General features: G+C 34.2%; 1 protein-coding gene across 4 annotated transcripts in view; it reads right to left on the minus strand.

Moving 5' to 3' along the window:
• Positions 1-27,664, minus strand: part of DCC (DCC netrin 1 receptor) — a 1,222,872-nt gene that overhangs the window by 175,843 nt on the left and 1,019,365 nt on the right. The gene's annotated exons all lie outside the window — the stretch shown is intronic.

Here is a 27,664-nt window from a genome sequence, read left to right on the forward strand (position 1 = left end):
GACACAAACTCATCCTTTTTTATGGCTGCATAGTATTCCATGGTGTATATGTGCCACATTTTCTTAATCCAATCTGTCACTGATGGACATTTGGGTTGATTCCAAGTCTTTGCTATTGTGAATAGTGCTGTGATAAACATACGTGTGCATGTGTCTTTATAGCAGCATAATTTATAATCCTTTGAAAAGAGTCCAAATAGCCAAAACAATCTTGAAAAAGGAGAATAAAGGGGAAGACTCATACTTTTTTATTTCAAAACTTACTATAAGGCTACAGTAATCAAAATAGTGTGGTACTAGCATACATACAGTGATATAAATCAACAGAATAGAATAGGGAGCCCAGAAATAAACTCTTGCAATAAATAGTTAAATAATGTTTATAAGATTTCAAGACTATTTAATGGAGAAAGGACAGTCTTTTCAACAAATGGTGCTGGGAAAACTGGATATTTACACGCAAATGGTTGAAGTTGGATCCTTTTTAATACCATTACAAAAATCAACTCAAAATGGTAAAAGATTTGAATGTCAGATGTAAAATTATAAAACTCTTAGAAGAAAACATCGGGCAAAATTTCACCATGTTAGATTTGGCAATGCTCTCTTGGGTATGACACTAACAGAACAGGTAACAAAAGGAAAAATAGGCAATTTGCCTCTGACTTTATAAAATTTAAAAACATTGCACATCAAAATAAAATATCAACAAAGTAAAAAGATAACCCATACTATAGAATAAAGTTTTTGTAAATTATATAGCTAATATTAATATCCACAATATATAATGAATTCATAAACTCAACATCAAATACAAACAAACAGCCTAATTCAAAAGAAGACAAAGGACGTGAATAGATGCTTCTCCAAAAGGGATATACAATGGCCAGTAAGTACAATAAAAGAGTCTAACATCCCTAATTATTAGAAAAATGAAAATCAAAACTACAATGAGCTACCACCTCATACTCATCAGGATGGCTACTACTGAAAAGAGGAACATTAAAATCAGAAAACAACAAGTGTTGGCAGTGTTGTAGAGAAATAGGAACCCTTATGCACTACTTGTGGGAATGTAAAACAGTACAACTGCTATGAAAAACAGTATGGTAGAGCTTTAAGCAATTAAAAATAGAATTACCATATGATCTAGCAATTCCATTTCTGAATATTATACTCTCAAACCTTAAAAGCAGGTCTGAGATACAATATACAATGAAATATTATTCAGCCTTTAAAAAGAAGGAAATTCTGACAGCATTGTTGTATGCTTTAACACAGATTAATCTTGGGGCCTTTATGCTAAGTGAAATAAGCCAGTTACAAAAAGGTAAATACTATATGATTTCACTAATATGTGATGTATAGAGTAGTCAAAATCATAGAGATGGAAAGTAGCGTGGTGGCTGCCAGGGACAGGGAGGGAGGAGAATGGGAAGGTGTCATTTAACGGGTATAGAATTTCAGTTTTACAAGATTAAAAGAGTTCTAGAGATGTATGGTTGGATGGCTGCACAACCTTACAAGTGTGTTTAATAACATTGAATTGTATACCTTAAAATGACTAAGATGATAAATTTTATGTCATGTGAATTATATCATACTTAAAAATGGAAAAAAAAATGATATCTATGTAGGACTTACATAAATACCACTTCTATATTCTGTTATATTTCAAAACTTCTGGGTGCTCTTAAGACTAAGGAAATTTTAGTAGTTAGGGTACAGACAAAGCTGTGACAATAAAGAAACACCAAAATGCAGCAGCTTAAACAAAACAGAAATGAGCATTCCAGTGTTGGTCACGTGACATTGTTATCCCCTGTGGCTTCCATCTCTGGGTCTAAGTCCTTGTCATCTCACAGCTTGCAATAAGAGGGAAGGACCCTGAGTGCTCACATGTTCTATTGCATTCTGTGAATGGGCAAGGCCTGAGGATGGCATTGTCATCTTTGCTCACCTTCACTGGCCAGAACTCAGTCATACAGCCATACACAACCATAAAGAAGGCCATGAAACCCATTTTTAGGCTGGGTGGTTACGTGTCTTGTTAAAACTCAGATAGGTGAGTCTATTATTAAAGTAATTGCTTTTGGAGGAAATCAAAAGAGACAATCCATGGAAAATTTCCTCCAGAAGAGGAGATAATTTTCAGGATGTTTCAAAACCTGGTAACTGTTTATACATGCTATCTTCTTTAATAAACATCCCACCTGGGAGAAATGAGTGTCCTTAGTTACACTGAAGTCATGGGTCATTTCTTTATTTTACTTTATTTTATAATATCCTTAGTGCCTACCATTCTTTCTGGCATATAGTAAGAACTTGAAATGATTTATTCATTGAATGAAAAAATGACTAGTTAAATGATAAAATTTAAAGGTAAAAAAAAAATTGATATTAACATATTAAGGGCCAAGTATGGTGGCTCACGCCTGTAATCTTACCACTTTGAGAGGCTGAATCGGGCAGATCACCTGAGGTCAGGAGTTCTAGACCAACCTGGTGAAACCCTGTCTCTATTAAAAATACAAAAATTAGCTGGACTTGGGGGCAAGTGCCTCCAATCCCAGCTACTCAGGAGGTTGAGGCAGGAGAATCACTTGAACCCAGGAGGTAGAGTTTGCAGTGAGCCGAGATCATGCCATTGCACTCCAGCCTGGGCAGAAAGAGTGAAACCCTGTCTCAAAACAAACAAACAAACAAACAAGTATTTTTGTCAAAGGGCAAACAGCTTATAGCTGGTAGAATAAGGATTCAACCCAAATCTATCTGAAGTTTTTCTTCTAAGTGACTCTCCTGCAAGAACATTCCTATGATAAAACAAACCACCAGCTTTAGAGAAGCTCTTTCTCTGTAAACTAGAATATAAAATCTGTAATGACTAGAGCTTTGTCAGCAAAGGATTTGTTGTATTTATTTTGTGGAATGTGAAAGATATTCATGTTGATCTCATAAATTTTCTGAGCAATCAACCACTGTTCTGTAAGCCTTTTTGATGTCATGGAAGTATGTGGTGGACTGATTCTCAAATCAGAGAAGGCTCATTTCTAGTGTGCTACATTTTTGCTTGTGACTAGAAATTGGAGGGTTAACATGTGATTAATGGATGTTTTAACAGTGCTCAATACTAGAACACTCACACATTCCTCGTCTCTTCCTTTACCCAACAGCTGTAACAATTTTTGGACGGATATCTTCAAAACCATTAAATCTGGTAATGGACTAACTGGTCTCCCATCCATGGTTTTAAGTGTTTATGCTCACTCAGAAAATGAAAAGTTTGCTGCTTTTTTCAAATCCTTAAACATAGAATTCAGAGACAGTTTGCTGAATACTTAACATAGGGCAAAATTTCCATCAATGTGAAAAACTTCGTGGTAAGGATCTATATAAAGCCATTTTGCTTTCTATGTTACTTCTCTGTGTATGTATATGTGTATGTGTGCACATGTGCACATATATGTTTGTGGGATGGTTAGGACACCTTTACAAGTTGAAAGATAATGTCTAGTGCTCATAAATTTCAAGTTTATGAAATAATATGTGTGGAAAACCAGGGGATAGATAAGAAATCTGGAAAATAGAGATGTTATGATTTCATTTATACATGTATGAAAAAGAGAAGGTAGGAGGCAATTGGAACAGATATAAAAATATTTTTCCCCCAAGTCACCATCCCCATTTACCCATTTATTTTTATTTTCATTAAGTGGAAATAGTTGATGAAGGTTGTGATTTTTGAATTCTACAAGTCACTTTGCATTTTTTTTACTATGGTGAATATAGTGCCAGAAACTCATAGTTTTCTCTCTGATCATACTTCATTTCTTTCCCATGAGAAAATCCATAAAAAATTTGCTGGTCCAATCAGAGAAATGCAAATCAAAACCACAATGAGATACCATCTCACACCAGTTAGACTGGCAATCATTAAAAAGTCAGGAAGCAACAGGTGCTGGAGAGGATGTGGAGAAATAAGAACACTTTTTACACTGTTGGTGGCATTGTAAACTAGTTCAACCATTGTGGAAAACAGTATGGCGATTCCTCAAGGATCTAGAACTACAAATACCATATGACCCAGCCATCCCATTACTGGGTATATACCCAAAGGATTATAAATCATGCTGCTATAAAGACACATGCACACGTATGTTTATTGCGGCACTATTCACAATAGCAAAGACTTGGAATCAACCCAAATGTCCATCAGTGACAGACTGGATTAAGAAAATGTGGCACATATACACCATGGAATACTATGCAGCCATAAAACAGGATGAGTTTGTGTCCTTTGTAGGGACATGGTTGCAGCTGGAAACCATCATTCTCAGCAAACTATCACAAGAACAGAAAACCAAACGCCGCATGTTCTCACTCATAGGTGGGAACTGAACAATGAGATCACTTGGACTCGGGAAGGGGAACATCACACACCGGGGCCTATTATGGTGAGGAGGGAGGGGGGAGGGATGGCACTGGGAGTTATACCTGATGTAATTGACGGGTTGATGGGTGCTGACGAGTTGATGGGTACAGCACACCAACATGGCACAAGTATATATATGTAACAAACCTGCACATTGTGCACATGTACCCTAGAACTTAAAGTACAATAATAGAAAAAAAAAAGAAAGAAAGAAAACATAGATACCATCAGCCTTAAAAAAAAATTTTGCTGGGCCAATGTTATGGTAGAATTAGACTACATTTACTAGTTGACTTTGCAGCTATGTTTCCCTGAAAAAACACGCACAATTTCTTGCGAATTATGAAAAAGAAAAAAATAATAGAAATATTAAGTTCTTTTATATACTTTACCCATTTAATCTTTGTAACAACCTAAATAAATCATATTTTCATCCCTAATTTGACAGTGTGGAAATTGAGGGCTGGAGATAGTCTGTTATGTGCCAGATAATAAAAAGAAGGACCAGATTCTAGGTTACAATTTTTATTCCAAGTGTAGTGTTCTTTCTATTCAACCATAATTGGCAATAGTGTTTTCCTCTTTGGCACTTGATATATGTTGATTGAATTGCTGATTTACGGCATTAAACTCCAAACATATTTATGCTCCAACAACTCTATCTAATTACCTTAACAGACTTATCCAAGTAAATCTATTTTGCTGTTATTATAATGTTAATGATCTTGAACATTTATTGTGATTTTTGCACCTCTGATATGTATCTCATGGATAGTAATATTCAAACCTTAGTCTGCTCACTGACTCAGTGAAGCCAGGCAAAACACTGAAGCCTCATACTTGGAGAGGAGGAAACTTGTTTTTAGAGAGACTAAATCCTTCTACTTAAAAGTTATGGTACAAGTCACTATTACTCAATTCAATATATTTGAAAAACCTAAAACAAATCATAAACATTCTGTCAGTACTATGGGAGACTCTGGAGAGCTGAGGTATGGAATTTATCTGAGAAGAAAATATATAGAAATGACAGTGGACAAAGAAGTCTGTGGCAGAATTTCAAAGCGACCATATGTGTGTGTAAATGTTTATGCAGGTGTGGAAGAGACAGGGCCATGGGAGAGAATGGAGAGTTAGAAAAGAACGCAGTTCCCACATGGGCACATTCACTGACCGCTCTGTCCCTTGCATACCTTTATTCTTCTGAGTGTGACTATAAGAATATATTATCTTTTATCACAAACTTTCTAAAAGCTGGTTACAACTTTCATTTTTGGAAACTAGTTAATATTTTGCTTGCTTTAATATTAAACTTCTATAATTTCAGAGAAAAGAAAATCTCTGAAGAATTTTCCAGATGCTAAATGCCAGTGAAGAAATGACAGACAAGAGAAAATTGCTATAGAATTTCAGCAGAATTGGCTCTGCTTGCTAGATATTTTTCAAAGTTGTATTTGACTTTCAAGAGATAGCACGTGAAAGGTACGTCACCTAATGCAACACAGCACAGTGGGTAAGGAATGCTTTTGAGTCTGGCTGTTTGAGTCCTGGTCCTGTCACTTAACTAGCTAAGGGATTTGGTATGAGTCCCTTAAACCTTCTTAGCTTCAGTTTAACTTGATGTAATTGGTGTTAATGCATTGTAAGATGGCGTCAATCAGAACACTCTCCTCTTAGGTATACTGTGAGGAGCAAATGAGACAGTGCATAGACAATACATAGAGTTGGCACAGAGTAAAGTTTCAACAAGTGTTATTCATTATCATTATTATGGGCCATGCAAGTCTTCCATTGTTCATAATGCATGTATTAAGTGTGTTTCCTAGGTGTAGATAATACAGCAGCATAAATAAAAATATCTACTTCTTTTAGTGAACACTATTTGTAAGGGGGTAGGAGGGTCCTTTCTGGTTTTCTCCTCAATGTCTAATAATAAAATATAATTCACAGAAAACAAAAGTATAGCCTTCACTTTAAAAAGCAGTTCAAAATATTTATGATGACAGTCTATTCAGAAAAGAAGAAAAAAAATACCTTAAGCCAGATTTTGCTTCCTGAAGGTACAAGATACTTGCTTTAAAAATAACTTCATCCTCCACCCCACACTGACAAGATCTGTTTTCTCTTCCTACACTTTTTCCTGTGAAGGCCATGAGTGGCTGTTATGCTCCTTTGACAGATGGAGGAAAGCAAGACACAGAGTCTAAGTAACTTGACCAACGACAGAAAAGTCGCTGCAATGCATGTACTTGTGTTCTGGAACTTTAAAGCACTTACAGCTGCCATTCAGACAAGTAAAAGAAGCACCAAAAGAAAAAGTGGACACATTAACTCTATTATTACCCAGAGTTGCAAACATTTGTCACTCATTACCAAATATTCTTTAAATATATTTTATTTGACAAAATATTTATTCATGCTTTATATTTCTGTTTGTGATTCGACAGAGGCACAAGTCCTACAGTTGTGATCAAAATAATTGTCCCCGAAGTTTTACTGCAACTTCAAATAATAAAAGATGGTATGGCAATAATGTAAGAGATTTGAGAAAACAGAAAATAACAGTTGAGAATTTAATTATTATTGTATCATTACTATCATGAGATAACATATTAGAAAAAGATAACAATAAGAAGAGGGCCAAATATAAAATAAAATAATCACCTTTCTGCCCCAATTCTACAAGCTTTCCATAAGTACTGTTTTGTCCAATACTTTTATAGAATTCCCTAATATCTGCTCAGAAATGATTAATTGTTGTGCAAGCCTTGGGAACTAGATTACCATAAAGAAAAATTACCTACTTTTACTCTTGTGTTTAAAATTCCAGGCTCTACATTTTTTAAAAAAAATATATAATTTATTTGCTGTAAATATGCTTTTCTCATAACAAGAAACAAAAGTATGCAGTATTCATTGTATTCCATTCCATTTATTTTCTGCTTTTTTCTGGAAAGCAAAAGCCTTACCACATTACAAAAATGGTAGATAGGATGAATTCAAAACTGGTATTGTTTCTAATTTGCATCTGCTATACACTAACATAAAAGATGTGGTTGACTGGCCAGAAAACACAATTCTTTTGGATAGCTGAGGTAATATTTCCTTTGACTAAAAAGGTAAAACCATCTTATTCATCCAACTTCACTGCCAAGAATCTTCTAATGTGATCATTCCCTGTCACTCTAACGTTTTCTTTCTCCAATAGTGTTTTTTGTGTTAAATTATTTCTCAACTTTTCATTAAAAATATATTTGTTAGTTATGCTGCTTTATTAAGTAGGAAATGCTGGTTCAGAAATTAAAAACAATGTTTAGGAGATTGGGGGGGAAAGTACAACAACTAAGATTTTGTATTGATTTACTAGAGCTGCCGTAACGAATACACAAACTTAAATAACAAAAATTGTTTCTTCACAGTTTTGAAGGCCAAACGTCCAAAACTGAAGTGTCAGCAGGGCTGCACAGTCCCTGAAGACTCTATGAGAGCATCGTTTCTTGCCTTTTCTGGATCCTGGTAGCTATCAGCATTCCTTGTGACTGTATCACTCCCATCTCTGTGTCTGTGTTCACATGACCTTCTCCTCTTGTCTCTCTCTACCATGTGCCTCTTATAAGGACACATCATGATTAACATGGGCCCACCTGATTAACAAGGATGATCTCATCTAGAGATCCTTAACTTATTGATACTTGCAAAGATCCCTTTTCCAACTAAGGTCTCATTCACAGGTTCTGGAGGTTTGAACATGCACATATCGTCTTAGAGGCTCCCCTTAAAAGCAGTACACCTTTTAAAGAAGTATCTCAGAAATCAAAAATTTCTAAAATGTCACTTCTCTGCTAATTATGAAGGAGGCTATGTTGACTTTCCCCTAAATGCTTGTAGAAGAAAATGATCCCTTATGTCATAACACTATGACTTTTCAGTAATACTCTATGCTACCAGCACAAATATTTAACCTGTCCTAATGAAAGACATGACATAATGACATATAAGGGTGTAAAGGCCTGCTTTACTGTAGTTCTGCTTGTACTTCTTATTATTACAAGTTAATATACAATGGAGCATTAGACATACAAGTTGCTATTTTTAAAATGATTTATAACATGCTATTTCTGGACTGTATGGCCAGTTTTTTTTTTTTTCTCATTTTAATGAGACAGTAAATGCCTAGTTTAGGGAAAGGTCATTCCTATTGAATGAATAAAATTTGAGACAACATATAATACTTCCAAGTATGATTAAAAGACATTTCTAAGAATTGGGCTATATATAAACACTGACCTCTCCCAAATTATTATGCTAACTAAATAAAATACGTAAATAACTCATATAATGAATAATCTGTTTGATTAACCGATATGTTTCAGAAGAAACATTGCTAGAAGTAATCAACTCTATTCTATTGCTGTCTTTAACTTACCAAATATATCTCTACCAGTCACAATGACTAGTATATATAAGATATATACTATCTTATTTTCCACATTTGTCTAACAAAATACTGACTAAAACACACACACAAAACCTAATAAACAGAAAATTCCTATAGAAACTATCTTATAAAATGATTTGCCACTTTTTTAATGTTAATTTCTTTAAATTATGAACTATATAAATATTAATTATATATAAATATTAACTATCTGACCCAAATCTTGCTCTTCTCCCAGCACCTTAAAAACAATTAAATGCCTGGACATGACTAGTCCTAAGAAGGGAACAGGATTCATGTAATTCTGAACCACACAGATAAAAGAAACTATGTTATGCAGAAGAAGATGGGATACAAGGTCTCGATGATGGATAAGTCAGGGGTCACTGAAATGGGTACCAAGTCAGGGCTCTCCAAAGTAAGAGCATAACAAATTTGGCTCTGGATGTCATTATAAAAATAGAAGGGACTTCTCCTTGAGGAATTCTGGATTTAAAGAAAGAGACCAAGAGGTAGGGCGCAATTTCCCAGGGCTAACTAGGATTAATTAAATAATAACAGATTAATCATCTTTCCTTTTCATGGCTGATTCTTTAGAGCAGATACTGTGAAGTGGGGAAGATATATTTAACAATAATTATTCACATTTTTCAGAAAATGAGTAATTAATATCTCCTATTAATAAATTGCATCTTAGAAAGGCTTAGTCTATTCAAATACAACTACAGTGTAATTGCGGCTTCTCTTTTAACTCTGGATTCTTGTTTTAACAGCAGTTTTAAAAGTGGAGAATATTTTTTTTCTCATAAAAATAGATATGTGAAAAATAAGAAGAGAAGGCTAAAACAAAACAAAACAAAAGGATAAGTAAGAAAGAAAATAAAGGCTAGCTGACAGGTAAGTCTTACTAACTAGCTTAATGACTTGCACACAAGTCCCCAGTATTTGTGATTCAGTTAATACTGCAGCAAAATGGCTGTTAAATATACAGCATGGACTCTTGGAATAATTTGGTAAGAGGAAAATACAAGTATATCACAGGTTACAATTTTTGAACCTCCAAAACCTGCACTCAAGTTATCTGTCTATTTATAACTCCTGCAACTCCCTTATATAAACTTGCATTCATGGTTCAATTAGTTTGTTCACTGAACCGTGAGTCTCTTTTGCTTTTCCTTGACTCTGCAGTCTTATATACAATATATAACATATCGTCCCACGAGGATGAATCCCACCTTATCTTTAAGTCAAAAATTCTCCAGCCAACATTTCTACCAAAACTCTTCTAACAACCTCATACCAAAGTAAACTTTCAAACTACTAATGCAATCACTGGTCTTAGAGAAACAATGTGACCACACTCATTCTTTCCATGAAATAATCTTATATTTATTATATTGGTGTTTTGTATCCTAGAATATGCTAGATGATATGTCTTACAGCTGGGTGTGGTGGCTCACGCTTATAATCCCACCACTTTGGGAGGCTGAGGCGGGCAGATCACGAGGTCAGGAATTCGAGACCAGCCTGGCCAACATGGTGAAAATCCCATTTTTACTAAAAATACAAAAAATTAGCCAGGTGTGGTGGCAGGCACCTGTAATCCCAGCTACTTGGGAGGCTGAGGCAAGAGAATCACTTGAGCCCAGGAGGCAGAGGTGGCAGTGAGCCGAGACCATGCCTGGGCAACAGAGTGAGATTCCATCACAAAAAAAAAAAAAAAAAAAGAGAGAGAGAGAGAATATGTCTTATATTTCTTAGTATTCCCCACTTTCCTCAGTATGGTTTCTTATGCTTAAAGTGACTCGATAAGTCATTTTATAAAATAATTTTGATAAGAAATAATAAATTATCTGGTCTTTTAGCATACCACCTATCACAAGAATTTTTTTTCTAAGTAAGCAAGTGCCTGCGATATGGAAAATTTACCCATTTAGTGTTTTGATTAATGTCAACCAAATGGTCAAGAAAATCTGAAAATAAAATTATAACTCAGACAACAATTCATTATATTATATTGAATTCATCTACATTTATAAAATAAAAGCACTGAAACACAGTAAACTGAATTTCAAAGCACTTATGAAAGGCTAAAAAAACAAGATATATTTTCCTTTGGATTCATTATATTCCATATTCTACTCACATTTAGAACATAGTAACTGGACAAACTACTGGCACAGAGAAATAATAACATAAATAAGAAACATTTATAATCAAATTAGAGATAAAACTACATTTTAGAGCACACATTAAAACTCTAGGAATAAAATTATATTCTCAGAAATTACTGATGTTAGCTTAAGAATAAGCAGGAATTATCTGTGTGAACGTTGAAATTATAAAATAATATCAAGGTAAATTAATTTCATTCTAGAATGGCTTATACAGCATACAATGTATGAATTTTCAACGATCTATTCTGATCTGGCAGTCTGAAACGCAGCTGAAGTCCATGTTCACTATTGCTGCACTGTACATAAATGCTCTGAGTAAGATATTTTGGGAAAAAGCAGGGAGTAAATCTACCCTCCTTTCTAATTTCATTTACCATTAAATGACTTCTTTCAATGAGGTTTTTGTGATCAGGCTTTCTAAATTTTAGGTCAAACATCATTCTACATAATTCTTCTTAAACTCTGCTTCAAAAAATACAAAGCAGAATTTTGTTAACCAATACCTATAATGCACTTTGTTTAAAAATAATAAATGTTCTCTACATGGTGCTTATTCATTTTTTATTCATGTATGTCAGCTATTCTTGAGGCTGCTAAAGTGCATTGATTTTTTCCAACTTTAAATGTTTGCATGTCATAAACTTAAAACTTCTATATTCCATGCATGAATGGATTTTTTGATGGGTGGGATGCTGAAGTTAACATTGTAATTTACCTTGAATTCACTGAACTTAGAATGCACTCTGGGAGTTATAAAGGTTCATTTCTCCACAGGATAAAAGACCTATTTCTAAAAGCACTCAAGTTAAATTTACTCTCTAAAAATACAATATGACAGTTAGGATTCATTCTTGATGAGACTTGCGGCAGAAATCAGGAAATAGATATAATGCAGTTTGGCATTTTTGGTACTCTTAAAAAGCTAAAAGTTTTGGCATACTGAAATCATAAAATGAATGTTTAATCACTTATTAAAGAGCTCCAACTTCTGGTCAAAATGGATTAATAGGGAGTGGATGTATCCCTCTTGCCTGGAAAAACTTTAAAAAGTCCAAAATATGTAAAACAATAATTTTCAGACATTGGATATGAGGAAGATCAGTTCAGCTACCTCTAAGAGAAGAAAAATAAAGTGAGTACTTTGATTTCATTATCTCATTATATGGAAAGTTTCCAGGTTGCAGAAGAGAAAAGAACAACTCAGAAGAAGCCCAGTCCAGCAGTCTCCCTAAATTGAAGACACAAAGTTGAAAGTCTGATGTGACTTAAAGTAGCTAGAGTTTGTTGGGGAAGAATACCATAGAGAATAGAATTTCTCAGGAGAGCTCTGAAGATCTACAGAGATTTTGTCCCTCTTAAGTCATCATGTGACTACTTATCAGTGCATGTGTATGAGGATACTTCCCAAGGCTGAGGACAAAACCATGCAATAGTAACAGAGTTACGAATCTTTGGTGCTCAGTGGGGACTTCACTGGCCAGATGGACAACCATGTAACTCATAGAAATTTGGGTAGAGTACTCAGATGGTATTGTCTCAGTAGTGGCACAAATTATCCCCAGTGCTCCAGTAACATCTAATAGATTAAAAGCAAACCTAAAAGGGGTTAATGCTTTTCAAAGTAACATAACTGTATCTTAGAACAAAATGCAAGAATATTTAAAAAACACAAACATCTCTAGCACCCAACAAAATAAAAACATAAAAACCAGGAAACACAACTCATAATGAAGAAAAATAATAATAAATAGAAACAGACCTGGAAATGAGACAGATAAAATAATTCATAGACATGGACAATGAAAGTGTTATTATAACTGTATTATACATATCCAAGAAGGTAGAGGAGAGACTGAGTGGTACTGAGTTATATGCAGTAGCTCACACTGCAAATCCTAGCGCTTTGTGAAGCGAAGTTAGAAGAATTGAAGAATTGCTTGAGCCCAGGAATTTGAGGCTGAGTCATGATCACATCACTGCACTCCAGCCTGGGTGACAGAGGGGACCCTGTCTCAAAAAAATAAATAAGTGAATAAAACAAAATAAAGTATCTGTTTAATTGGAGTTCTGAGTTGAGAGCGGTGATATTGGGAGAAAGAAAAACTATGTAAAGAAATAATAACTGAAAACTTCTAAATTTGATGAAGTATCGTAACAATTCTCAATCAGAAGAAACATAATGAAAACTATACCAATATATCAAAATAAAATTGTATAAAATCCATGACAAGGAAATAATTCTTCAAAGCAGAGAGAAATAAAAACCATATTATGTGCAGTGGTGCAAAAATAAGAACGAGTGCAGTAGTTTTGTTGGAAACAAGGCAATATATGAAATTATGTTGGAACATCCTTAAAAATACTGAAAGAAAATAATTTATCAGCCTAGAATTCTATGCCCAGTGAAAATAATTTTTAATGGCAAAATGAATACTTTTTCACACATACAAAGATGGAAAATTAATCACCAGAACAATGATGTTACAAGAAATATTTAATATTAAAGAAGTCCTTCAAGATGTAAGAAAAATGATACCAGTTAAATATCTAAAATAACACAGAGGACAGAAGAACACCAAAACTGCTGTGTAGTTAGACAACACATTATTTTTTTAACCTTTAAAGGATATTTGTTTATCTATTTTTGTCTTAGTTCAGGTTTTAATGAAATAGTTTTAGCATTTTCTTGTTGAATATAATGTTGGTGGGTTTTACAGTTTTTAAATCATACTTAAAAAATTAGAATTGGCTCCTTATATTTTATCAAATACCTGCTTTTTTTTTTTTTTTCCCTCAAGTAGAGTTTCACTGTTGTTGCCCATGCTGGAGTGCAATGGCATGATCTCGGCTTATTGCAACCTCTGCCTCTGGGTTCAAGTGATTCTCCTACCTCAGCCTCCCGAGTAGCTGGGATTACAGGCATGCATCACCACGCCTGGCTAATTTTGTATGTTTGGTAGAGACAGGATTTCTCCATGTTGGTCAGGCCAGTCTCTAACTCACTTATTATTTTCTCCACTCTAAATAAACCTCTTCCAAACCACCCCACTTTAAATGAAATATCAACCATGTATTATTAAGTGGTATAGTATTTACTGAAGGTCAATAGTGGTAAGGTCAAGATATATAATATAAATTTTAAAGCAACCACTGAGGAAGCAAAACAGTTAGAGCTAATGAGCCCAGAAAGAGTGTAAGATGAATGATTAAAAATATTAAATAAAAACTGCAGAAACTTAGAAAACAATTCACACACACACACACACACACATATACAAAGAAGGGACAACAGATGCAATACATACAAAATGAATAGCGGGATGGCAGTTATAAACTAAACCAGATCTATATTCACATTAAATGTAAATGGTCTAAACACTTTGATTAAATGTCAGAGATTGACAGATTGGATATAAAGAAAACTCCAAGTGTACGCTGCCAACAAAAAAAACCCACTTTAATTATAAAACACACATAGTTTTAGAGTAAAATAATGGATATATGTACCCATTATAGCATGATATGTATAATGCTGCATGATATGTATAATGATAGCCAAAGTAAAAAATATATAGTCTGGAGTGGATGCACTAATATCAAAATAGATTTCAGAATAAACAATAGTATCACCAGCGAAAAGGGATAGCTCATAAATGATAAAGTATTCATCCACAAGACATAACAATCTTAAATAATTATGCACCTGATAAGAGATCTTCAAAACACATAGAACAGAAACCAATAGAACTAAAAGGAAAAACACACAAATCAATTGTTTAATAGAGGAAAATGCCCAGATACAGCATTTGCTTTTCGGTCTCTTTCCTCCAAGTCAGCTATGAATACAGCTCACAGAATAAATAATAAATACCGCTGTGATTAAACTCTGGGACTTGTACTGAAGCTATCAGTTGTATTTAATCAGAAACTTTAGGCTGTGTCTGTAGCTGGATTATATTATTTTGTTAGTGAATTGAAGATATTTTGCTTTTCCATATAGAAAGTGGGGTTTTCCTGCAATAGTGTGCTCTCTCTGTAAGTTCTGATCAGATTTGGATTTGATACCAGGCCTCCTTTCTTTATACTAATGAGTCAAGTCTTTACTGTTTATTACAATATTTAGCTGTTAGTGTTAATGTAACATTTAACTTTTAAAAAATTTAACAAAATGGCTTTGGCTTTTCTTATTTACTTAGTTATTTCTCTGTCTTACATAATTTGTAAAATTGGGATAATACCTGACATAGTGGGGAGGATGAAGAAATAGATTTGTTATTTCTAAAGTGCTTAGAAGAAACACACTAAGTAGCTGTCTGTAAATGGACTGACATGAGGAATTAAGAACGAGATCTAAGCTATTCTGACTCAGATAAAACATTTTCTTGAAAAGTAGAGACAATGAAGAAAATTATTTTTATTGTTTCAATGCTTGAATTTAATGTTGGTAGAATGAATGACCCACATAACACTTTGCCAGTTTGTTTTACAAATAAAAACTCTGATTATAAAATACAAAATAAAATGTGAAAGTGTTATCTTAACAAAAGGAAAATGATGAAGACAGCTGTATTTGGAAATTTCTAATGAAATATATATATATATTTGTACTCAATGAGAACACCTTTTCTTCTCCTGTTCAATGCTAGTACAATACTAGTATCTTTTGTAACCGAGTTTTTCAAATAGCCTTAGAAAATTCACCAGGTATTGCCGGGTGCAGTGGCTCAAGCCTGTAATCTCAGCACTTTGGGAGGCCGAGACAGGCGGATCATGAGGTCAGGAGATCGAGACCATCCTGGCTAACCCGGTGAAACCCCGTCTCTACTAAAAAATACAAAAAATTAGCCGGGCGAGGTGGCGGGCGCCTGTAGTCCCAGCTGCTCGGGATGCTGAGGTAGGAGAATCATTTGAACCCAGAGGCAGAGGTTGCAATAAGCTGAGATCACGCCATTGCACTCCAGCATGGGCAACAACAGTGAAACTCTACTTGAGGAAAATAAAAATAAAAAAAATAAAAATAAAATAAAATTCACCAGGTATAAAACAATGCCTGTGCTTTGGACCTCAGAACCTCAGTGTAGAAAGCGAGAAAACAGTTACAAATAGAATAGTATCTATTATTAATGAATCACCCTGTGGCTGTCCTTAAAGACTTCTTGAAAATAGCTATAGGTTTAGAAGACACTAGACGCAGAAAAAATCATAAAAGATAAAATCCAGTCTTCTTGATATATTCTGAGTAATGATCTCATGGAGTGACCTTTTCTTATCCCCTCTCACTCCTCTCTGGGCAAGTAGTACTCACGTTGAATGAATCTAATTCTGTCAGTCAAGATTTTCTAATCAGAATTGTATTATAGTTAAAACTAGGAATTTCTGCTTTTGCCTTTCACATCAAGCTGAATATCACTGTGTTGTTTAGATTTTTAAATTCATACTAATTAATTTCAGTAAATTAATGTTTTAAATAATTGTATGCATTTGATTAGTTATATGAGTCTTAAAATTTGACTCCTCAACTATTTTTTAAAATGTATTTGATAATGTCCACTTTTAGGTGAAGAAGATAAACTAGAATACTAAAAGCTTTAATGTTTATAAAAAACACAAATAAAAGCCCATGGAACTACATTATTCATATTGCTGAACTACTGATGTACAAACTAAGAAGAATAATGCCTTATTTACATATGGTTAACTTTTTAAACTTTTTGAATAAACTACAAATGTCTTTACCTTTATTGTGTAAGTTGACTCTATATAAAAACTTGTAAGATGTATAACTATCATGTTGAACAGATGGGAAAATTGAGGCACAGAGATTCCTGCAATGTGGGAATGAAAAGGCTACTGTGACACATATGGTCAATAATCCATTGTTAGAGACAGAACTCAAACCTTCATTTGAAACCACTGGACTATCAACAAATTTAATCACAAATAGAAAGCTCATTTTCTTATATACATATTTTTTACTGAACAGTACAAATTAATTTTTTCCAATCAGTGTTACAAAAGAATTTTTGGTACTATTTAGAACTGGATAACGAGTTTATTCAAAAAAGTTGAATATTTTTAATTAGCCAAAATTTTCTTATTATTGCAATGATCACAATATAAAGTTTGACATTTATAGCTCTTAAATTACCAACTTTCCAACTTCTAGTGACTTTTTTCAAAATCTGTTAACCCTCTGATACCACGATATAGGGACTAAAAGCATCTTTTTTCTATTTTTACTGAGCTATTAGAAAGCCAGAATTCAAATCGCTTTTCTAGTATTAAACATTACGGAAAGGAGAAAAATATGGATCTACACTCAGATTAAGAGTTCCATTTAATTCCATATTTATTTACTTTTTTGTATGCTTAGCCTATGTTTTTAAATTGCTAGTCTACTAAGACAATGTCCTCTAATAAGCATCATTGAAAGGATAAGAATAAAAGGAAATTATAGTGACTATTTATGGATATAACCTAATTATCTTTATGTACTCTAATGGTTAAAACATTTCAGGAGTAATAGATATAAAACCCTAGAAGTTTTAATTGTATAGTCTTCCTTTCTAGGGCAATGTTGAATTCTAAGAACTTAGTTCCCTATACATCTTTGGTAATCCACATCAATGGTGGTGAAAGAGTTCTATTCATTTTCATTAAGATGTGATAGTTTTACGTGGGCTAATTAGAATTGGAAGAACATAAATCCTCACAGGAATGTTTGCCATGTTTGTTTAATATCAGTTGGAAAAGCATGGCTATATCTGTATATTTGTACATAATCAGGTTTGTTCTCTGATTCTCATGAATTGTAAATGTATTTGATGTTACTTTTTATCTTTTCCATTGTTTAAGAAGTTGAACACTATACTTTATAAAATGATTATTTAAATGCCTAAGCCAAATTCAGTTTTTTAAAATTACTAGTCAGAAGTTCAACTTTAGTGAGAAGATTCCTCTAGCATTTTATTTTTGCAACAGATATGGTTTGGCTGTCTCCCCACCCAAATCTCACCTTGGCTTGTAACTCCCACAATTCCCACATGTTGTGGGAGGAACCTGGTGGGCACTGATTGAATTATGGGGGCAGGTCTTTCCTGCAGTGTTCTCATGATAGTGAATGAGTGTCATGAGATTTGATGGTTTTGAAAAAGGGAGTTTCTATGCACAAGCTCTCTTTTGGCCTGCTGTCAGCCATGTAAGTTGTGATTTGCTCTTCCTTGCCTTCAGCTATGATTGTGAGGTTTCCCCAGCCACACGGAACTGTAAGTCCAATTAAACTCCTTTCTTTTGTAAATTGCCCAGTCTTGGGTATATCTTATAAGCAGTGTGAAAATAGACTAACACAGCAAATTGGTACCGGGAGTTGTGGGTTGCTGAAAAGATACCTGAAAATGTGGAAGTGACTTTGGAACTGGGTAATATGCAGAGGTTGGAACAGTGTGGAGGGCTCAGAAGAAAATGTGGAAATGTTTAGAACTTCCTAGAGACTTGTTGAATGGCTTTGCCCAAAAGGCTGATAGCGATATGAACAATAAAGTCCAGGCTGAGTTGGTCTCAGATGGAAATGAGGAACTTGTTGGGAACTGGAGCAAAGGTGACTCTTGTTATGTTTTGGCAAAGAGATTGGTGGCATTCTGCCCCTGCCCTAGAAATTTGTGGAACTTTGAACTTGAGGGAGATGATTTGGGGTATATAGCAGAATAAATTTCTCAGGAGCAAAGCATTCAAGAGGTGACTTGGGTGCTATTAAAGACATTCAGTTTTATAAGGGAACCAGAGCATAAAAGTTTGCAAAATTTGCAGCCAGATAATGTGATAGCAAAGAAAATCCCATTTTCTGAGGAGAAATTCAAACCAGCTGCAGAAAGTTGCATAAGTAACCAGGAGCCAAATGTTAATCACCAAGACAATGGAGAAAATGTCTCCAGGGCATGTCAGAGGTCTTCAGTGCAGCCCCTCCCATCACAGGCCTGGATGCCTAAGAGGAAAAAGTGGTTCTGTGGGCTGGGCCCAGGGTCCCTGTGTTGTGTGCAGCCTAGGGACTTGGTGTCCTGTGTTCCAGCTGCTCCAGCCATGGCTAAAAGGTGCTAATGTAGAGATTGGGCCATGACTTCAGAGGGTGTAAGTCTCCAGCCTTGGTAGCTTCCATGTGGTGTTGAGCCTGCCAGTGAACAGAAGTCAAGAATTGGGGTTTGGAAACCTCCACCTAGATTTCAGAGAATGTATGAAAATGTCTGGATGTCCAGGCAGAAGTTTCTTGCAGGGGAGGGGCTCTGATGGAGAACCTCTGCTAGGGCAGTATGGAAGGAAAACATGGGGTTGGAGCCACCATACAGAGTACCTAATGGGGCACTGCCTAGTGGAGCTATCGGAAGAGGGCCACTGTCCTCCAGACCCCAGAATGGTAGATTCACTGACAGCTTGTACCATGTGTTCAGAAAAGCCACAGACACTCAATGCCAGCCCATAAAAGCAGCCAGGAGGGAGGCTGTACCCTGCAAAACAACAGGAGAGAAGCTGCCCAAGACAATGGGAGCCAACTTCTTGCATCAGTGTGACCTGGATGTGAGACATGGAGTCAAAAGAGATCATTTTGGAGCTTTAAGATTTGACTGTCCCTCTGGACTTTGGACTTGCATGGGGCCTATAGCCCCTTTGTTTTGGCCAATTTCTCCCATTTGGAATGGCTGTATTTACCCGACGTCTGTCTCTGCATTTTATCTAGGAAATAATTAACTTGGTTTTGATTTTACAGGCTCATAGGCAAAAGGGACTTGCCTTGTGTCAGATGAGACATTGGACTGTGGGCTTTTGAGTTAATGCTGAAATAAGACTGTGGGGGACTGTTGGGAAGGCATGCTTGGTTTTGAAATGTGAGGATATATGATTTAGGAGGGGCCAAGGGCAGAATGATATGGTTTAGCTGTTTCCCCACCCAAATATCATCTTGAATTGTAACTCCCACAGTTTCCACATGTTGTAGGAGGAATCCAGTGGGAGGTGGTTGAATTATGGGAACAGATATTTCCTGCACTGTTCTTGTGATAGTAAATGAGTTTCATGAGATCTCATGGTTTATAAAGGGGAGTTTCTCTGCATAAGCTCTCTTTTTGCCTGTTGCCCTCTATGTAAGATGTGACTTGCTCCTCCTTGCCTTCCACCATAATTGTGATGCTTCCCCAGCCACATGGAACTGTAAGTCCAAATAAACCTCTTTCTTTTGTAAATTGCACATTCTCAAGTATGTCTTTATTAGCAGCATGAAAACAGACTAATATAGCAACTAAATTATATATTTCAGAGTCATTTTTAGTTCCTCTAATACATGTTGTTAGTAAATAAGTGCTATAGTGCCAAATATAATTCAGATGTTAAATACACTGCCCAGAAAGTCATCTTATTTTTATCAAGAATGTTCACAATAACAGCTGTCCAAAAATATTTAAAACGGGACTGCGAGGTTCCAATTATTCTCTGATTGTGTAAGCTCCTTTTAGCTTATCCATCCCACTGATAACAGCCACAAGTTCTAAACAAGACACAAAACAATCTCCGCCCAAACCAGAATCCCAACAATATGAGGTCTGAGTATTTTACAAAACTAGGCGGATTTGGAATTAAGATCTTGGTGAAGCGACTAACATTGGAATTAGTTTTCTTTGGCTCCTAGAAAACTTTGCAGCATGGAAAGCACCTCAGTACCATCAGCTGGCACTCCAGTAGAAACCCTCCCCACTTGCTGCCAGAAGAATCACTGAAAGACATTGCAGGGGATGAGGGAAACAGTTACAAAAAGTATACAGAAAAGAGTTCTGGAGACAGAGATGTCCTGGTTCTGAGTAAAAATTTGCATAAATCTCCATCTAACCACTAAGCAGAGCAAAGGCTTAGGAAACTTAACCAAGATTTTAATTGCTGCCTAGAGAAAGCAAAATCGATCTTACAATCTGAATCTAACTGTTGATTGCCTTCTAAAACCAATATATCAAAAATTTTTCAAGGATTGTAATAAAACCCAGATTCTACAACTTAACATTGACAATGCCCGACATATAGTCTAAAATTATACAACATACCAAAAAAACTGGTAAATGTAGTCCATTTTCAAGTGAAAAAGCAAATAGATGCCCAACCCAAATGGTGCAGTGTTAAAATTATCAGAGAAATACGCTAAAGTAACTTTTATAAGTACACTCTCAGAGGTAGTTTATACTTGCAAGGAATATAGAAAATCTCAACAGAGTAGTAGAAAATGTAGAAAAAAATGGAGATTTTAAAATTAAAAAGAGGACAATGTTTTAAAATATAATGACCTTTACCATATAACCCTAACAATGAAATGGAGGTAATGAAGGAATTTATCAGTAAGCATGATAATAGATAAAGCATTCAATATCAAGAAAAGAGTAAAAAGGTTAAAAAAACAAAAGAAAACATCACAGTTCTGAGAATGTGTAAGATAAAATTCAAATGTCTAAAATACATATGATTACAGTGTCAGAAGGAATGTGGTGAATAGTGGGGAAAAATATTTGAAGACAAAATGACCAAAATTGGTGAAAACATAAATTTATAGATTTAATAAGCATGAAACACAGAGGTAAGATATAGTAAAAAATGGCTATGCCTCTATATAAGATAATCTAGCTTATGGAAATCAATTATTTCAAAGAAGTCTTAAAAAGCACCAGCAAAAAAATAAAAAAGTTTATATTACTACAGGGAAACAACATTTTGAATGTTATGTTGACACAAGCCTGTTTTCCCAGCTACTCAGGAGGCTGAGGTGGGAGGATTACTTGAGCCTAGGAGGTCAAGGCTGCAGTGAACCATGAGACCTCCACAGTACTCCAACCTGGCCAACAGAACATGATCTCATTTCAGGAAAAAATAATAATAATAGTAATAAAACTTAAAACAAAAAAAATTCAAATAATCCAAAAGAAGTCAGGAAAGGGAAAACAGGGACACACAAAAGCAATCTGAAAAACGGAAAACAAAAATAAAATTCAACCATATGTATAATTACATTAAGTTGCAATGGTCTGAAATGCTAATGTTTTTTCATCAGAAACCATAGAGTCAAGTATACAGAGAAACAACACCTTTAAAGAACTGGAGAAAAGAAAAAAAAGTCTGTCAATGTGGAATTCTACATCCAGTGAAAATATTCTTCAGGAAAAAAAAAAAAAAAAAAACTAGAATGAAGACAGTTTTAGATAAAGCGAAATGAAGAAAAGTTGCCACCTGACTGAACTACAAAGAAATGGTAAAGGAAGATTTTCAGTCTAAAGGGAAATAATACTGGATAAGAACTTCATCTTCAGATACAAATGAAAAGCATAAGAAATGTTATATATCTGGCTAAATAGAAAACATCATAGTTTCCCCTTAAAAAAAATCCGTGACTGCATAATACAATAAATATATAAGACTATCCAGTGGGATTTTCAATGCATGCACATGTAATACATATGACCATTACAACACAATTAATAGCTCATATGATAAAGAGACCTGTGCAGTTGCAAGTTTCTATATTTTATATGATATGCTATGATGTTAGCCTAAATAAAGTGGGAAAGATTAAATACATAGATGGTATCTCCTAGAGCAATCACTAAGAGCAAGAATCAGTAAATTACAGTTGAGCGCACACTATTTTTGTATAGCCCATGAGTTAAGAATGGTTTTTATATATTTAAATAGTTGCTAAAATTAAAAAAGACAGAATTTTATAACATATAAAAGTTTATAATATATACACAAATTATATAAAAGTATAGGTTCCTGGGTCCACAAATAAAGTTTTATTAGGACACAGCTATGTTTATTTATGTATGTATTGTCTTTGGCTGCTTTCATGCTATAATAGCTGAGTTGAGGAGTGGTGATAGACACTATTACATATCTGTGAAGCCTAAAGTGTTTAGTCTCTGGTCCATTATAGAAAAAGTCAGCTGATCCCTTATAAGACATATTTCTTTTCTTTCCTTTTTTTTTTTTTTTTTATTTTCCGACACAGAGTTTTGCTCTGTCACCCAGGCTGGAGTGCAAAGGGGTGATCTTGGCTCACTGCAACCTCACTGCAATATGCAATACGACCTTACTGCAATATGCAATATCAGACATATTGCTAAATGCTACTAATAACTCAAATTTAGGCTGGGTGTGATGGCTCACACCTGCAATCCCAGCACTTTGGGAGGCCGAGGCAGATGGATCATGAGATCAGGAATTCAAGACCAGACTGGACAACAGTGTGAAATCCCGTCTCTACTAAAAATACAAAAGTTAGCTAGGCACGATGGCACACACTTGTAATCCCAGCCACTTGGGAAACTGAGGCAGGAGAATTGCTTGAACCTGGGAGGCAGAGGGAGCAGTGAGCCAAGATCACTCCACTGCACTCCAGCCTGGCCAACAGAGTGAGATTCTGGCTCAAAAAAAAAAAAAAAAAAAAAAAGAAAGAAAGAAAGGAAGAAAAGAAAACCAATAATAACTAGATAAAATAGAAGACCAGATCTAAAATAAGTATCAGGAGGGAAGCAGTCAAGATAACAACAGAAAGGAAAGAAATAAAACAGAGATAGATAATAGAAAAGTTAGTAATGTCAAAGGCTCTTTTTTGAAAAGATCAACAAAATTAGTAAACCCCTGTCTAGACATCACAAAAAAAGAGAGGAACCAGAAAAGACCAATATCAGAAATGAAAAAGCAATTAATAACCATAGATAACAGATAAAGAGAACATTATGAATAACTCTATGTCAACAAGAGACAAAATGAAATGGATGGATTTTATTAAAAATTTAACTTACCAAAATCAATACAAGAGAGTACGCAAATCAGGCCTCTATCTGTTTAAAAAATTAAATCTATTATCAAAGCCTTCCTATAAAAGAAACTCAGGTCCAGATGATTTCATTAGTAAAATCTATAAAATACTTAAGAAATAAATAAAATCCATTTTTACACAAATTTTCTGTAATAGAAGGGGAATAAATATAGTCCAGCTCATTTTATGAGCCAATCTAATGGGAGTAAAAGAGAAACAGGATATAGACACTATAGGAAAAGAAAATTGTAGACGAATATAGCCTACTGAATATAGGCACACACACAAAAAATCCTTAATAAGCATTAACAAATCAAACAACATAAGAAAAGGATAATACATGATGGCCACACAGGATACATACAGGAAATTCAAGGTTGGTTACCCTTAAAAAATAAATCAATGTAATTCACTGTATTTTTAGAAAAGAAAAAAAATAATTTCAAAAGATAGAAATTTGTCTAACAATATTCAATGAATATTCATGACCAGAATTTCTAGAAAACTAGAAAGAGTATAGCATTTCCTCAATTTCACAAAAGACTTAGATAAAGAGCCCAGAGGTAATAATCTATTTCATGGTAAAGACTAAATTTTTTTATCCTAAGATCAGACACAAGGGAAAGATACCTGCTTTCAGCACTTTTATTCAGTATTTTACTACAGATCCTAACCACTGAAGTAAGGCAACAGAAAGACATAAAAGAGACAGAGATAAGAAACTAAATATAAAACTTTCTCTTTGCATAGATATGTTTGACTAAATGGAAAATTTTATATAATATAAAAAACTAATGGAATATATAGGTAAATTTAATAGATATTAGGATACAAGATTAGCATTAAAAAATCTCTTGTATTCTATACATTTATAAACACAATACATCTATATATATTATATAATCCATCTATAAATCTACTATAGTAAAAATTTATTTAAAATAAATTTTAACAGTTCTATTTAAAATAATCCAAATATATATGTATATATAATATACATATGTACATATATTTAGTAATATTCAAATGTATGTGTATAATTTAAATAGTCCTAAAAATATGTACATATATTCAAATATATATTTCCAAATATATATATGTTTTTTGGGGGTATTTCTAATATATGTATATTCCTACATATACATATGTATTTAGGAATAAGTTTAACGTAAACATTGAAGACCTTTACACTTGAAACTATAAAGTATTACTGAGATAAATTAGAGAAAAGATTATAAAAATAAACAAATATTATACCTCAATAATGCTCTTTTAAAAACGCCAAAAAGTACACTTTTAACGTACACAGTGTACTGTATATAAATAATACGTGAATAAACATATAAAGACAGATAACTTGATAGATAAATAGATCAATTGGTAGGTAGATAGTGAGTTTTTTAAAAAGTGGTTTGGTTTCAAATTAATTTTGCTAAGAAGTATTAAATTCAGATCTTGTGTGTCTATATCATATATCAAGTCTGGCACTAGGGCTATTGAACTAAAAGGAGTAAAATGTCAATAGACTAATTATAAATATTTAATAGTATAAATATTGATTAATGAAGCTCTATGCCTATAAGTAGGCAAGTTGTTTGTTTGCTTTTAATTAGACAATATTAGATATTACTCAAGATGTTCTTCTATTTCCAGTCCTGAAGCTGATCACAGTGTCTGGTGTCTAAACTGCAAATAAAATGCTGTTTAGAAGTCTTGCTTTCTCATGAAATAGATGAAGGGGTTTATCGGTCAATTATACAACAAATAACTTTTTTATAGTTTAATATAAAACCATGATACTTGAAGTTATGACTGACCCTATGCTTAAATGAATTAAACTTACTTTAATTCACTTTTAGTTGTATAACTGTCATACAGTCCTTAAAACATAAAATTTCCTTTTCTTTATTATGTATATGTAATGACTAGACAACTTTGCCTTTCAAAAACTTTAAAAATTAAACAAAGTTATAAATACCTTCTCAAAAAGTTACTACGGAAACTGATGTGTCAATTTTAATGCTCACTAGAATAAATAAAACAATTGGTGATGTATTTGCAGCATGAACGTAGACTTGAATAAATCCTTATCTTTATAAAGATTAGAGCTTAAGGTATGTCTCTCACACACACTTTGGCTAAATAGTGAAAACACATGTTAGAAAAATGGCAGTTCATGGTAACCATGAGGATATTTAATGAACAACATGCTAATTATTGTATTTCATATTAAGACACGAGACTATGTTAAAAGAGTATCAACTGGTAGAACTTACATACCTATCTATATGTGTGTGTAATTACTGCTTCCAGGTAAGTTGTAGAGGCAAATTCATAATTATTACTGAGACAGGTTCATATCACATTTTACCTTTAACAATTTTCCTAGCTCTTTAGAATACATTTTCCAGAGAATTTTTCTGTTTTTCTTGTTAAGCATTTGGGGAGATTTGCCGATGTTAATCTCCCAAACACCTAAACTTGACTAAATTTGGAGACCTTTGGAATGTTTTTTTGGTAACAAAGATAATCATTATCTAAAGGATAGGGTCAACAATGCAGTTTCCCTCCTGACTTGCTCTGAGTCCTGACTTCCCTCCTGACCTCCCTCCTTCTGTCCGGTGAGTGGCATCAAGATGAACTGTCAAAGATGGCGGATGCTGAATAATGGATAAGTAGGAGTCCCCTGACATAGATTTGACAGCCATAAATACGAGTTTTGTGATTGCCTTTACATTCAAACTCAGGAATTGATGGAAAGAATATTATTTCTAAATGCCAAGCTAACCAAAATTATGGAGATTTTCAGTAGGTGTTTCTCTTATTAGTGTTTGAAGCAATTATAGAGAGAATGGGTCAGTGTAATTTTCCTCCTTTACTGAGAAAATCTTTTCTTGCTACTGCATTTTAGTTATTCAAATTCAAATCAGGCTTCTCATCACAAATGTTCTGTTTGTGAGAGACATTGCAAATCCCCCCACCCCCTACACCTTGCCTGCCCAATCAAGCTGCATTTCCAGTAGGGTCATATAATATGGTATTCAATCAACAGGTAGAATCAACTTACATTTTGCTTTATGAAAATTATTTAACTTACTGGCATCCTGATACATCATATTTACTTTATTTCTCTGTGTTAATAATATAACCTCCTACAGCACTATGGGAAATCAGATCTAAAATGAATATGAACACTTTTACACACATTAGACCTCTCTCAATGAACAAGTTTTCAACGAATTCAGAATATCACAACTGAAGCATTGTATTCAGTAAAAAATGAGGTTGAGTTGAGCACAATAAGAAAACCTAGATCGGTAGAAGCAGGGAAACATGCAGGATGGAGTTTGATCATTCTGATGTATTGTCATGACTCAAAATTCCTTCTTTCATTTTCTTTTACAGTCATAATGACTTAGTCTTTAACATTCATATTTGTGAATGTCAAGGGAAAAGAAGGCGCTATGACTAGATAATTCAAGGTTAAAGAAAAATTAACAGAACATTTTCCCAGCGAGAACAAAGATGAAAAATGTGTTGACTTTCTTTTTACAGAAATTATTAGGATCAGAAGTTTCCATTGACCACTGGAAAAAGAAAAATGGCCCAATGCACTTTTTGTATCCTATAACCCATAAGCACGGGCATACACCAGAGCAACTCCCATTACAGATCTCTCTTGATCTAATTCCTGAAATTCCAAATTCAAAGAAGAAATGTGTGTGTGTCTGTGTGTGTGTGTGTGTGTGTGTGTGTTGATAGATAGCTGCTTTCAG

Source organism: Chlorocebus sabaeus, chromosome 18 (assembly GCF_047675955.1).
Source record: "Chlorocebus sabaeus isolate Y175 chromosome 18, mChlSab1.0.hap1, whole genome shotgun sequence".
NCBI lineage: Eukaryota > Metazoa > Chordata > Mammalia > Primates > Cercopithecidae > Chlorocebus > Chlorocebus sabaeus.